Here is a 15,145-nt window from a genome sequence, read left to right as displayed (position 1 = left end):
ATGAAAGTTGATTAACAGTAAAATATACCTGTAAAGTGTTGCAGAGCAACGTACATGTAAGCTGATTTATTCTGGCAAATGCTTCCATACCAAACACGACAAGCAACATAACTCACGTGAATGGTATTCAGAACATTTTGACAATTTGATGGTTATCATGAAACCAACAAGCATAGAAATAAAAATCAGTCTTACTTCGATAGGTTTTCGTAAGGCATTCATTTTGAATACAACACAATGCGCTTGGATACAGCTCTTTTATAAATGTATTTATAAATCTGAAGATTACAGTTTTTTTCTGTACCGGGTTCAATATCGTTCTAACTTATTTACATTGTACATTTACTATTAGAACAATGACAAAGTGACCCAGTAACAATTTTAATAACTGAATTAATACATGTATTATCTCATCGCTATTTACTAGAATAAAATTGCATCTTTATTTAAAAAAAAGAATGTCGTTTAGTATTACGTTCCTTAACATTTTACATACGGGAAATAAACTGTGAAGTAAGGTTAAACTTAGTAAGAAGGAGTAGTTTCCCTTTCAAAAGAAAATCATAAATATGTCGGCGTAACATTTGAGAAAGCGTTATAGATATTAGACTGTATAGGAAGATAAAATTTAATATATTTTTACATAGATGATACAGCGACAGCCCTACATTAACCCTTCTTATTCTGGACACGACTGATTCTGACTTCGCGACCAGTGTAGATCAAGATCTGCAGTGTTCGCCATACAGTCAATATCTTTTCGGTAAGCACCCCTTTTAACAGTTAATGGTACTGTCCAAATTGAAAGATGGACAAGTTCATTATAGAAATTTAACGGGGTAAGGGTTAACTTAAGGAAAGAAGACAATGGTACGCAAGTAGGAGGAAAAGACCAAAGTAAGATTGATCCACGATATGAGACTTGTGAACGTGTTTCCAATATACTTATTCCTACAATTTGGTACCCTATTCCGATTTGCCTTACAACTGGCGCGCTGTAAGGGTACTTAATACAACAGCAGTATTTCAATCTCAGTTCTATAATGCTTTAAACTGAGACATCTAAATTGAAAGAGTTTTGTATCATCTACCCTATGAGGATATTCTGAAACATTCAAATTCTTATCATTTTTAAATATAATTTTAGTGTCTTGCGATGTGTATTATTTTGTGATAGAATACATATTGCCTAATAATAATCAAGAGCTATTTATTTAAATCAATGTTTTCTAATAAAAATATTTTTAAAAATAAATCGTAATATTAGCTCATCGCTATTTACTAAAGGGAGAATAATATTGCATATTTGAAAAGAAGTTCATTTTGTATTACGTTCCTTTACGTTTTACTTACGGGAAATAAACTGTACAATAAGGTTAAACTTAGAGGGAAGGAGTTGATTCCCTTTCAAAGGAAAATCGTGAATATGTCAGTGTAACATTGCAGAACGCGTTATAAATGTAAAATTGTTTTTAAAGGTAAATGTATTTCTTATTATATAGACGATCCAGCGGCAGTCCTACATTAATGTCGCTTTTTTTAAAAATCGCATTTCGAACACTTACGCCGTTCAAATCACAAATATCTGAAATTTTATGTAATCAAACAAAGGTATGAGGTTACGACAAATATAAATTGATATGATCATTTAGTCCTTTGTAAGATATAAAATATAAAAAATGTTCAACTAATTTGCATATCACAATATTACCAGCAAATGCATACATCTGTTAACTTAAAGGGAGAATAATACAGTATGTCCGTCAACAAAGTTCATTATGTATTACTTTCCTTGGCATTTTTGCATAAGGGAAATGAACGATAAAATTGCATTAGTTGGTTCCCCTTCAAATATGATGTGTCGATGAAATATCTGAGAAAGCGTTGAAAATCTAACAAAAACATTAAATAAGATATATGTTCTGCTAACAGCAATGTCCTTATTTAATCGCATTTAAAACTGGAAAGTATCTTTAAAAAATTATAAATATTCTAACTGAAATTTGATAACATCTATGAGAGTATGCCAAAATGCAGTTGTTACAATTTAAGATGCGTTGTTTCACAAGTTTGTGATTATAAGGACCTTACATGCCTGTTTGTGTAAATCAGGGTTTTCCATCAGGGAATAAAAACCGACCGCTAGCAAAATATTCTATCAGTGTTGTCATCAGGGATAAAATACAGCGAGAGCGCATGATATACAGATCCCAGGGTTGTGACTTCGACTCCCGGGCGAGGCTTATGATCCCTGTGACGATTAGATAAAATACATTTTGTCTGAAATCATTCGCCACAACTTCTGATTCATGCGCAGACGTTGGTTGTTATTTGCGGAGAACATATTAGGTATAGGTACACAGTCAAAGAAAACCGCTTAAGTTACTATCCGCCTTTACAAACAGAAATGATGATGAAACACATAAAACCAAAAACAAAGAAAGAAAGAAAGAAACAAACAAACAAGCTACCCCACAAAATGTTCTTGCCCACCTTGCAGGGAAAAACAGGGTAATGTCTTCATAGCATACCAGCTTATTTTTTCAATAACTACATGTGCGACTTGTGACGTCATAAAATTCCAGTGCGCTATTCACAATTTACATTTATTTCATAAAATGTTGAATAATGTCATTAGCGTGAAGAAAGTTTTAAAAATCTAAGAACATTTAGAAAGACAGACATCTTGCTTATATTGATAGTAAAACGGCAACCCTACATTAATGTTCCTCATTTTAATCGAATTTCGAATACCTTAAAAATTGGTAAGTACATTGTCTTCCCGTCTGTGTAGGCAAGAAAAACTTGTCTTTCCCAGGTACGTAGGGAAGAATATCTTTACTTACTCCGAAAGGTGTTCTTGTCATCCCATTAGCCCCAAAAATGGGACTGATGAACTAACATATCGCTATGTAGGATATCTACTAAAGGGAGTATAATCTTCCAGGTCTTAACGATGTTCTTATGATGGGAAGAAACTATTACAAATTTAAGCAAAAAGGAATTGTTTCCCTTCTTAAATAGAAAACGCACGCGTAGTTATTTACGTCTGTGGAGTATTGTAGAAAATGTATTAAAATATATGTCACACTTGTTGCTTGTGGTATTGAAAAAAATCCCATTGCTTCTGGAAGATGATGCTTTCCATGTCATCAATAAAACTTTATTAATAATCGAATTCAAGTATATATTTTTATTATAGAACATTATAAATCTCCTAGGTGAGACGGATGACATTACTACTCTTATTCTGGTATAACATATTAAGATATTAAGATCAATAAAAACGTCAAATGAGACTGCAATAGATATATATATTGGGGTTAATAAATCAAACTGTTTTTTGTCACATTTCTTCAAGTGCTTGATTTTGTTGAAACGGTGAAAATTGTTTGACTGCAGTTAATTGCACACTTGAGAATTAATATCGTTAAGTCTTAAATACAATCTTCACAAGATGGAAATAATTCGAGGTAGGTAGTCGTCTTTAATTAAATTTGTGTTCGTAATTAATTGTACCACTCAAAATACAAGGACTGTATTTCATGTCAAAAGAGGCACGTGGTTCCAGGCGTTCGTTCCAACATGGCAACCGGGGCGTGGGGAGGAAGTTGGAGTCATGAACTTTACGTTAAATTACAAAGAGCTAGATTAAATCTCATTTGACAGATTGATCATTTTTATGAAGTAAGGACAGTTCTTGCAAATTGTGTGGAAAGTTTCACATGTTTTGATTTTCTTGAAAGACAGTGCATGTAAGATGTTAAAATGACAACCAGTTTGGTAGAAACCATGCCTTCTATAGCTTTTTGTATTCTTATTATGGTTAACTGCAAGTTGTGTGTGAGCATCCGGTGTCTTCATAGTAATAGGCACAGAATACTATATCGAATACAATATCGTTATGTCGAATACTTAAGCAGACACAAATGAAGTTCAAGACATCTGTTGTCGTATTGATATTATAATGATACTATATACCAAAAAAAAAAAAAAACAATTTTCGTAAAACTTACGTATTTCTTACAATAAATAGAGAACATAATATGAGCCGTGCCATTAGAAAACCAGCATAGTGGCTTTGCGACCAGCATGGACCCAGACCAGCCTGCGCATTCGCGCAGTCTGGTCAGGATCCATACTGTTCGCTTTCAAAGCCTATTGCAATTAGACTAACCGTTAGCGAACAGCATGGATCCTGACCAGCCTGCGCAAACTATGTTGGTTTTCTCATGGCGCGGCTCATATGTTGCTTGTAATACAGTTAAGAGATATAGCTAAGATGGGCTGAACAATTGTTTGTCAAAGAAATAATCGGTTTAAACTTCCGAGCAGGTGACATAGTTATAAACATGTTAATTTTATAAACATATTAAGTCTATGATCTATATCCCTAAAACACGTACACTATATTAATACTTAAATAGGAACCAGTATAATATAAATATAAAGTTATAGAATTATGTGCACATAATAACATTATTGTATCTTTCTGTTTTTGAAGAATAAAACTGTATTTTCATTAGGTTAAAGAACATATATAGCTTTACAACTGATTTCAAAAAAGGACAGAACAAATTTTGCAAATTCACAACTGTACAGCGGAATCCCTTTTTATCTAGCGGCTCCCATTTGTATAAAAACAGTACGTTTTTTGCTATATTATAAAACATAAATGTTTTGGGTGATATATTATCCTATTCATAAAAACATATACTGTGGATCGCATAGGTATGTACTGTCTTAATGAAAATATATGATTTTTTTTCTGTAGAGGAGACAAAACGTAAGGCGAATTCTATGGATATTTAAGCATGAATGTATACCCTTAAATATAACAGAATATAGAAGTAAAGAATGAAACAACACTAACCTAACTAATATACACTGAAAACACTGTAAACAGTTATTACTTATCACTTATTATATTAACTAACTTAAGACACGACACTTACCTTATTCTCTATGTAGATCAACATCGAAAAATCCTTTCTTTTATACACGAATGTTTAAATTCCCTGAAAATAGAATGAAAAAAAGATAGTTAGAGTGCAGCTCAAGATGACATATGATACAGACAAAATAACAGCAAGATGCTTAATGTAAAAAAGATTTACGTAGTGTATATAGCAACGTTAATATTTTTTTTATATCAACTTCAAAAAGCTCTTTAAATAACTAAATAACCTATATATTTATTAATACTGAATGTAAATTAACTTTTAACATTTACACATAGTTTATTATCGATTGTTTTGTCCAATTCAGTTCTTATCAAGAAAAGCAATCTTACAGATGGTAACATGCTCTTTGCAATTAAATGAAAACGTTTGATATTGCCTTGTTTCATAGATTTTTTTTTCTCGTTTGAAACAGATTGCTCTGCCTACAACATATGAACATATTTTAGAAATAATGCTGGATCTTATGTTGGTGAAAATTATGATGTCTTATATATATGGTAATTATCTATATTTTAATTATTTACAATGCTTATTGTAATGTAATATATAAATATTCTTTAAACATTTAGACCCGAGTGGACGAAAGTCAAAAAGGTGCATATTTAAATCTCTTGTTTTATATGATAAATTATGTTATTTTAATATGCATATACTTACACAAAGAAATGCGTTTTATCCATTTTATCAATACATTCCATAAGTAAATGCATAAATTATATTCCAGAACCTTTAAGGTAAAAAGAATAAAAAGAATTGCTTGGATATTGTGTACACTATTTTATATAAGACATTCAACAGTCTTGTCATAATAAACACTAAGTTATACAATTGCTTTCCTGTTGCAAAGTTTGGTTGTCTGTGTTATTCCAAAGTAATTTACTAACTAGCATCCTACCAGAGCATTGTTTGTCTCAAACACTTGCATATATGCACATTTTTTTTATGCTGCAAACAAATACACTTTTCTGATTCAGCTCATGCACGTAAAACAGGATTGGTGAACAGTAACGCATAAATGAAATACATTTGTATTCATGAATAAAATGTAACATATGTTCATTATAGACTTATTTATTTTAAAAGAAAGTACACTATTGTTTTCTGCGGTCGGTTGCAATTTTGTTTAATTGGATTTCCGTGCAGTGAGTAAAGGTAGGCATTGCATCATGGGAAAGGAAATACTGCTTCATGGAAAAATGCACAAATACTAAAGGTGTGGTTTTCCTGAAATTGGCATTTGAAAGTGCATCTAAAGTATTGTTTGTTGAGTTGAAATAGCCATTCCCTTTGAATATTTGTATATGGATAGGGGCATATTTTACATATGCAGGAGTAACCAATTTAAATTGTATTTAACTGGATTCGAACGAACGCACGGGATTATTTTACAAACCCCATTTTATAAATAAATGTTAACATCTGTCATTGTTACAGCATAATGTCATGTTAAACTCGGGTAACAGTTTGATGTAGTTTGTACCTTCAAATGAATGATCAGTTTTATCATATTTATTGGCTACGCTGTTAAAAGAAACAAATGATGGCACGAATTATTATTAGATGTAACACAGCTTAGAACATTGTCATGACGTCACTCCTTTGTACTCGCAGAACTATAATTTCAAAACTGGACTGCTTTCAATGGGACTCAGTACTGTATTTTCCACTCGGAGTCCAACATTTTGTATAATATAGGCTAGTTCATTTAAAATTGGACTGCACGAGATAAATGCGTGTATATGAAAACGATTAATATGCTCATTAGTTTTACTCGTGTAGTTCAATATTTACCAACATCTGGAATCCACATGGGAAATAAATTACAGTAAACCATGGAAACCAATACAATATTAAAAACAAAAGACTGACAATATAAAAAAGTGATCAATATTAAAATATAGTTTTATGTACACCTAATCAACACAGAAGTATTCGCAAAAAAGATTTAATTATAATTATGCGATTCTTTGCATGCTTCCTAGAACACCAGCCATCCTTGAAAAATATTATTAAGGTTTCCAATTTCAAGACTCGTGTAAGAATTTGATCCCATTCTACATCAGACTCGCTTTTATAAGACCATTGATGCCAGTTGTGAGAGGCTGTACTGTATTTAGTCTCGAATCTAGGGAGGACCTTCTGGTCATACAGCCACAAGGCTCGTTTATTGAACAAACTGGATAGTTACTGCTTATATTTACTTTGAAAATAAATCATAACTACGCTAAATATACCGTTATGTCTGTTTAAATGTACTGATTCAATGTTTAATTTGAATTTAACATTCAGTGTACCTTCAAGACAAAATACTGAGGTTAAGATGAAACATATTATGTAGGTTTTCTATTGAATGTAAGAAAGAAAAATTCTTAACTGCTGTTGTTATACCCTCATTTTCCTTTCGAAAAAACTTGCCGACGTCCGTATCGCTTTTAAAATATTAACTTTCTGCATGCTTTTCTTTTGTTAGAGCGTAACAATAGATATCGGGCCCGCATGCCCAAGCATTAAGATATTTTAAGCCTTTTATGCCCGAAACATCAACCTATCTAACTACATGTATGCGTTTATAAAACACTTGACATTCCGTAAACTTGTTTTCTATTCAAAACATAAACTTTTATCGCACACCATATGCATCAAACTATCTTGATTTCTTTGGTCTGAGGCATTTCCTCAGACTATCCATTTGAAAAGAAAAAAACAGACCTCTAGAAATAAATTACCCCAGTTTCTTAAACACAATGAACCTGAATTTTGTCACAATGATTTATAATTCGTACTCATATATTCTTTTTTAATATTTCATACACGAGTATTGTACTATTTTATTGACCTGTCAAAACATGTTTCTGGCTTTCATGTTAATCTTATTAAGGCGTGAACAGAATATAATGAAAGCCGGGAACATGTTTTGACAGGTCAATAAAATATTACAATAAAACAATTAATAACAACACCGGAATCATGGGCTAATAAGTGTCCAGTATCACGAAGGCGAGTAACATGAGAAAAGCGCAAACTGGCATTGGGAGAAAAACGTGTGTAAAATGGTATGAGGATCTGCAGAGTACTTCTTATCATATGACCAGTTTAAAGTATGATATAAATCTAATATAATCAAATATGAAAAGTAATGGACGGTCCGCAGGGCAGACGCGCTTCAGACAGTCCAGTTTTCGTCTTATATTCTTTGCATAAATAACAATCTGCATGAATAAGGGAGAGCATAGCTATGAACTCGAATATTCTGAATAACATCTGGAAGGTCTTTTATAAGCATAGAACGCAACCACGCAAAATACCAGTGGACTCGGGTTTGACTGAGCAATAAGACGTAATGACGTATGCAACACTCTTCACGCCGAGTGGCACCGGCTTAAGCCGACTTCCTTAAGACCAAAAAAAATGTAACACCAATGAGCTTAAATTTGGAAAAACTATTACAGCCGCTACACGGCACTTAAAGATTGTTGTTGAGATATTTAATAAATCTGCTAGAAAATCCCTAGAAGGCACAGAACGTACCTAAGCAAAATAATAGCAAACTCGGTTTGATTTAGTCTGCTCGTGAAAGGTAATGAGATGTTCCACACCCTTCACATCCCTGGCTGAAGCAGAATTCCGTTAGACAGATATTGAATGGACTCCAAGATCCAAAATCACCAGAAAATCTGATAACACTAAGTTTATTTTACTCTCGCCACAGGACACTTAAAGACAGTTGTTTGGGTACTTAACCTTTACCCTGCTAAACTTCTAAAAATGGCCTGGTCTATCATTCAATTTTAGCAGTACTTTTTATTTTTCGAAGGGATGTTCATTGAATATTTTCTGACTGAATAACGAACAGTGCAGACCATGATCAACGTGCACAGAACGTAAACAAGCGAAATAATAGCAGACTTGGTGTGACTGAATTTGTTCCCGAGAGATAGAAAGCTTTCTGAATAATGGCATTGCCATTGCAATTTCTATTCTAAAGGGCAGAAAAACACCGTACGAAATAAACATACCTCTCACCTCTTTACGAAAAACATAATTTTATATTGTCTGAAACAATTAACTGTAACTTGCGGATTGGTCTTTTGTGTCTGCCTTTTGGGTTTGTACAGCTAAATGTCTTTATTGAGGCGATTATCGTGAATAATAGTTACACAATATTCTAACACGACCAGCAAATAACCTACATACATGTAGAGTAAAATCTATCTCGGGTCATTCTGCAATAAACCACTCGCGTGCAATGACGTCATCCGATCCAGGTGCGTAGCACCGTCGTAAAAAGTAGTTACCATTTTTTTCTTACACTGTTGATACTAGTATGTCGTGTTATAATCGAAATAATAAGTTCTCAAGTGTGATTTATCGTAGAATAACCCGAGCTTTTCGTTTTTATGCGAAACAATATATCACTCAGGCCTACGGCCTTTGTGAAATATTCTTACGCATAAGAACTCAAAACTCGGGTTATTCTACGATAAACCACGTTTGTGAACTTATTATTTCTTAAATAAACCAAAAGTAAACATGGGACAACTCTTTTCTGCTGTTTATAAATAATTTCAAGCATTTGTCGCCCTTTAACGTTTTATTAAAACGTGATAATTTTCAACTGTCAAGTTGGTGCCGTTTCATACGTTTTGAGTCTATTCGATATTCGATATTAGATATTCCATTTAGTAGAATAGTTGTATTATACTGAATGTTGAATTCTTTTTAAATTTAGGGTTGTCAGCCAGTATTAACACTTTTTATACCATTTACGATCTTTTTTGAATGGATTTTTTGAATTAGCGATGCATATAAATATTCCAATATCAAGAAAAAGAAATTTTGCCTATCCAAGCATGAATAGTGCAAATTACACTAATGAACTAAATGTAGCGGCTGGAGGAAAAACAAACTCAATGCGAAACTATTAAAATGAGTGGACGAACTTAAAACAGTGAAACAATACTTTATTGGATCCCATATTAAGATATGTGAACACGTAAAAATGACAGAAACCATGAGTGTTATTTAAATGTTCATTATTTTGTGTTTCGACGCATATTTCGTTGTGACGCTAAACCGAACAATCCAACAGTTCATTCGTGTTCATTATTGTAAGAAATTCAGACAACATAGCCCAGTCTTTTATTTTTCTATTTGCAATTAATGCAACCTGATAAGGTTATTGTTTAGGGACGTCTAACTATATAGATAGTTAAGATAAGTATGCCTCATTATTTCTTTTATACCCAGATACATCAGATTATAATTCACACACCTGTACCAAAAAATGTTGATTATAAATCGTTTTTTCTGGCCGTAGACGTGCAAATAATCGTTTCGTATGATAAGTTTGGTATAAATTATTAGACACTGTCATATCATATCTAGTTAGTACGTTATTTAATGAATTGCAGGCAACATATTTTGCAACGTTTCCAAGACGTCTTTCATGGGAAACAAATTGAAGATCTATTACATATTTAAATTATTCTTAATAAAATGAAGGAAATCATTGAATAAATACATAGTTGACCGATGTATAATATAAATTCAATCTTTTTTCAAACCTTATTATTATAATTATAATATTATCATCATCACCATCATCATCATCATCATAATCATTATACCAAAATGTTTAAAGTACACTTTTCTGCATATATATGCATTTAAGTGCTTTACAGAAGACTTCTAAAACAATTCAAAGGACAAGTTGTTGGATCAGCCAATAGCCGATCACTCAGAATATACCAAAGCCCAAGTAACGTTTTACACGCGCTTTAAATTTATTCTTTAGTATCTAATGCTTTAAAAGGATGCGAGGAACATTTAATCATTTATCTCGTAAAATAATACGCAATACACTTAACATATTGAACAGCTTCCACATAACAGATTACTAGAATTTTGATTTGGACATAGATTAAAAGGGTAAAAAGCCAACAACTGTCTACTGCCAGGTGCAGTACCAGAGCTGTCCGTCTTCGGTGATCCGAATCAGTCAGTGAATAAAAAAAACTGAAACTCTCTTCTTTCATCTCTAGTATGAGATTGGAAATGATATATTGCAACTGAAACAGATCACCTTGAATATTTGGATAACAGTTTATTTATGAATTCTTTCATTTACAGATATAAATGATTTATTTGATTATGGGCCAAACAAGAAGTTTCTACTAATTAAGTTGTATCCAGTTCGGCATCAAAGAGGTCTATATGACAACGATTTTGGCTGAGCCTCACAGCTCATGTGATTAATCAAAGCCGTTTCTCTGACAGGATATTTGGCTTGATCTCATAATTCGTGTGATTTGTTCTAAATGTATGTCTATCATTATTTCTTAGTCCTAATTTCAAATCCATTTGTTTCTATAGCAGGTGTGTGTCTAAAACGTTTCCCAATACATCCTTAATATTACATGTAGTACAAGATATGACGACTAAGTATGCAATAAAAGACATACCGTGTAAGAAGTACCGTAAATTAATTACAATTTTTTTGAAGTTTTTAAACAATCAAAGTAAAAAAGAGAAACGAAGAAAAATGGAGTAAGTATATTTTAAATCGTCTTCCCACTATATGCTTTAGTGATTTATAATCTACAATAAAGAGACATGGTACAGATATAGGTAACTAATACACATTGATCAAACATTTCCTTGCTCCACGTAAGGAGTATAGGGAACGGAATACATGCCTCATCGTTGCGCAGATGTATACGTACTTAACGTGATTGTTAATTAATTCGATATACACTGAATTACCTTTTCAAACTGTAAATTTCATCTGTATTTGTTTGTTCTGTTAACTTGAAGTTGAGTTAGATTTGTTGCTAGTTTTAACAAGTTTTATTATATTCAAAACAAAATAACTCTTCTTGTATATTTTCCAAGTTATAAAATTCGATTCAAATTTCTCAGTATGCATGTTATACATAAACATGAGAACATATTCCAGTTATTTCAAAGACATTTAATCTTGTTAAAAACGTAAAAGGATACGTTACTTCTCTGCCAGTAAAATAGCATACTGTTTTAAACATCATTGGATTCCTGAAAAACAGTGCTATGAAAAGGAGGTGACTATGTAGGGATAATGCATGTTTTTTCGTGTTATAACGTCTGTAGAATCCCGAGGGATTCTGAAGATGTTATAACACGAAAATAACATGCGTTAACGCTATTCTAGCATAAAACGTGAAAAAACGAATAAATGAATACATTATTCCTCAACGTCATTAAATTTCCATGAAATGCGCGGGAATATCCGAGTTGTTTTTTCACGTTGACGTCATTTCCATTTGAATTATCCGTTTTGTGGCCGTAATACGTTTACGTTCTGCAACGGAACGCGCATTTATAAAAAGGTGTTATAACAGCACGTGAGCGCGAGAATCTCTCTGTTAACACACGTTTTCTCTCCTGTTAAAACACACCCAAAAAGTGACAAGAACAGCAGTTTTATGCTAGAATCAAAGTTTATAAACCTGATAAATGCGATATCACAGAGGCCAATAGGCCGAGATAAATATCACCTTTGCATGGTCCACAAAAATGATATTTACCCTGAAATACTTTCTTTTAAGACTACACTGAAATAAAAGAATATTGTTCTGTATCTAATAAAAGAATCAATGTCAACTGTAATTGTCAGACAGACAATCTGTATTATATTAAACTAATCCTCTAGAAAAGTTCTCATGCGATAATGAGAATATGAGACTATAAATAAATATTACATTTTCAAACCAATGTCATTTAAAAAAGATATGTTATCTAAACAAGTGTAATATACATGGAAAACAAGTTTGCTCACAAGAATAACACTTTTCTGGGTGTATATAACTTCCTATGGACTTCCATGAGACTAGTTACCAACAAGTGAGACAAGTCATAAAAATAAGTATAACAGAACAGTACGGTAAAGTGCTCTTTATATATCATTACCTGAAACACCCCATTTTTGAGAAACCTACGAATGATGTATCCTGCATCCTGTGTCCATTATATTCTCAGCAAACGAACGCAGTGTATGAAAACAGTGTTTCAGATATTACTATATCTCGATATAATTTGTATATGAGAAAAACCAACATGGTGCTTTTGCGACCAGCATGGATCTAGACCAGCCTGCGCATCGGCGCAGTCTGGTCAGGATCCATGCTTTTCGCTTTCAAAATCTATTGCAATTAGAGAAACCGTTAGCGAACAACATGGATCCTGACCAGACTGCGCGAATGCGCAGGCTGGTCTGGATCCATGCTGGTCGCAAATGCACTATGTTGGTTTTCTCATGGTGCGGCTCATTATGATTCAAGTATTTATTTTTCAAACAGACGTTTGATATAAGTGCATGAGTCTGACATCCTAGTTAGACATTATAAAAAGTTGACAAGTTAAACACGCCAGTTTAAACAAATAACATAGAGAAACCTTGTTAACCTTCCAGAATAAACCTGGATAACTGGCGTGTATTAGACTGAGATTTGTTGTTGTGAGGTTCCCAATTTCTAGTATTAACAAGTTTTTATTCCAAATCTATGCAGTGTGTTTAATTCTGAAACAATTAACATTTGTAACGTTTTTAATCGGGTTTATATATTTGTACTGATTTTCAGGAGGCGTATGATAACATAAGATCATTAAACTAAGAGGATGCTACATAAACTGTGTGCTATAATCATGTAAAGCAATGTACATTATACTGAGCCTTTGCGAAAAAACTTAAATGGAAGTTTCAGCCTGGCCTTGGTGAAAAAAGTCAAGGTTTTTAAATATTAAAAATTACAACTATGAGTGATTTTTCAAATATCATTACCTCTCAGTCTATAGATATGTTACCTAGTTGCGTTCTGTACTTCCAAGGATCTTTTCACATATTTTATTAAGTTTAATCACAACAGCATTCTTTAAGTGCCGTGTGCTGGCTGTAAAATGTCTTCTCGTACTTGAACTCAGTGTTGTTATATTTTCTGCTCATTCAGAATCATGGAGTACATTAATGTTTACTATTATAATAGAATTCCACTAAAGCCGGTGCTTGTTGGGTGGGGTAGAGAGGTGTTACACATTTCAGTACCTGTCGTCAGCAGACTCCAAACAAACTGAGTCTGCTGTCATATTGCTTGTTTGCGTTCTATGATTCCAAAGGATCCTTTCACAGATTTTATTAATCAACATAGAAATTAAAGTAAATTATGTCACTAACATCGGATCGGCAGTGGTAGAGCATTTAAGGTTTTCTTTTTCTAAGAACGCTATACAAGGTGAACCTAAAACGAAGTTATTAAGTAATATTCACTGAAATGTATTTTATTATTTTGCATAAACATCAAATACGACGTCTTTGTACTTAAAATGGATCGAATTGCAGCTTCGAGATATCCTAAACTTCTCAAACTGAATCCCACATCAGCTACAGTCGTTCAAGAGTTTGCCACCATCTGAGAACTGGTTTAATCAGTTAATTAGAGTTTATTTCTATTAAAATGTCAATAAAATATCTAAAGATAACGCTGTTGCCAGCTCTTAACTACCACATTAAACAAGCCGCATTTCCAATTCCATAGGTAACCAGAAAAAAATATTCTGAAAGGGCACAGTAATTTGCAGGTGAAAATGATAAGGCCATTTTGATCGATATCACACAAAATTGTTTTTTATGTCAAGCTGTATATATCTCGGAAGAAAATGAAAACAGTTAATATAATCAGGAAAATATGGTCTGGTTTTGAGTATTTTGAACATTGTTGTGTATTTTACTTGTATTAATGTTTGTATACAAAGATTAACTTGTTTGTTGCTATGAAAGCCGGATAGGTTACTGACCAGAACAACTTAATTCCTTTAAAGGTACATTAGTTCCAAATTTCATAATATTATCTAAAAACATGTTCAATTACTTCATATAGTTTATGTAAACATAAAATTAACAAGTTAATGTGTATTAACAGTACTATGCATTAAGTTGAAAATAGTACACACTGTATACATATATAGATCAACACAGTATAAATGTGTTGTACACTAAAGAAATGGCTGTTTTTTAACACTCAACTGATACTACATGACATTTAATTGTGAATGTAGCTCTGTATGCAAACTTTATTTAATATATATTTAGTAAAGTTAAATACATTTGATGTATACATTTGATGTAAATACCTAAAGATAATATATTTTAG

At 32.6% G+C, this 15,145-nt stretch overlaps 1 protein-coding gene across 2 annotated transcripts in view; it reads right to left on the bottom strand.

Annotated features, from left to right (window-relative positions):
- LOC123538982 (innexin unc-9-like) overlaps nt 1–15,145 on the bottom strand; it is a 403,290-nt gene that overhangs the window by 207,535 nt on the left and 180,610 nt on the right. The window contains exons 1-2 of one of the 2 annotated variants that reach the window (XM_045323428.2): nt 5,622–6,072; nt 4,956–5,018 (exon numbers count right to left, since the gene is read on the bottom strand). The gene's annotated coding sequence lies outside the window, so the exon portion shown is untranslated. Of the gene's footprint in view, nt 1–4,955; nt 5,019–5,621; nt 6,073–15,145 lie in introns of those variants that run through there. The other variant, XM_045323426.2, reaches the window with a different exon arrangement.

The sequence above is a fragment of the Mercenaria mercenaria genome, chromosome 18 (assembly GCF_021730395.1).
Source record: "Mercenaria mercenaria strain notata chromosome 18, MADL_Memer_1, whole genome shotgun sequence".
Classification (NCBI taxonomy): domain Eukaryota; kingdom Metazoa; phylum Mollusca; class Bivalvia; order Venerida; family Veneridae; genus Mercenaria; species Mercenaria mercenaria.
Note: the sequence above shows the minus strand (reverse complement) of the source record. Positions and strands in the feature narration are given on the sequence as shown.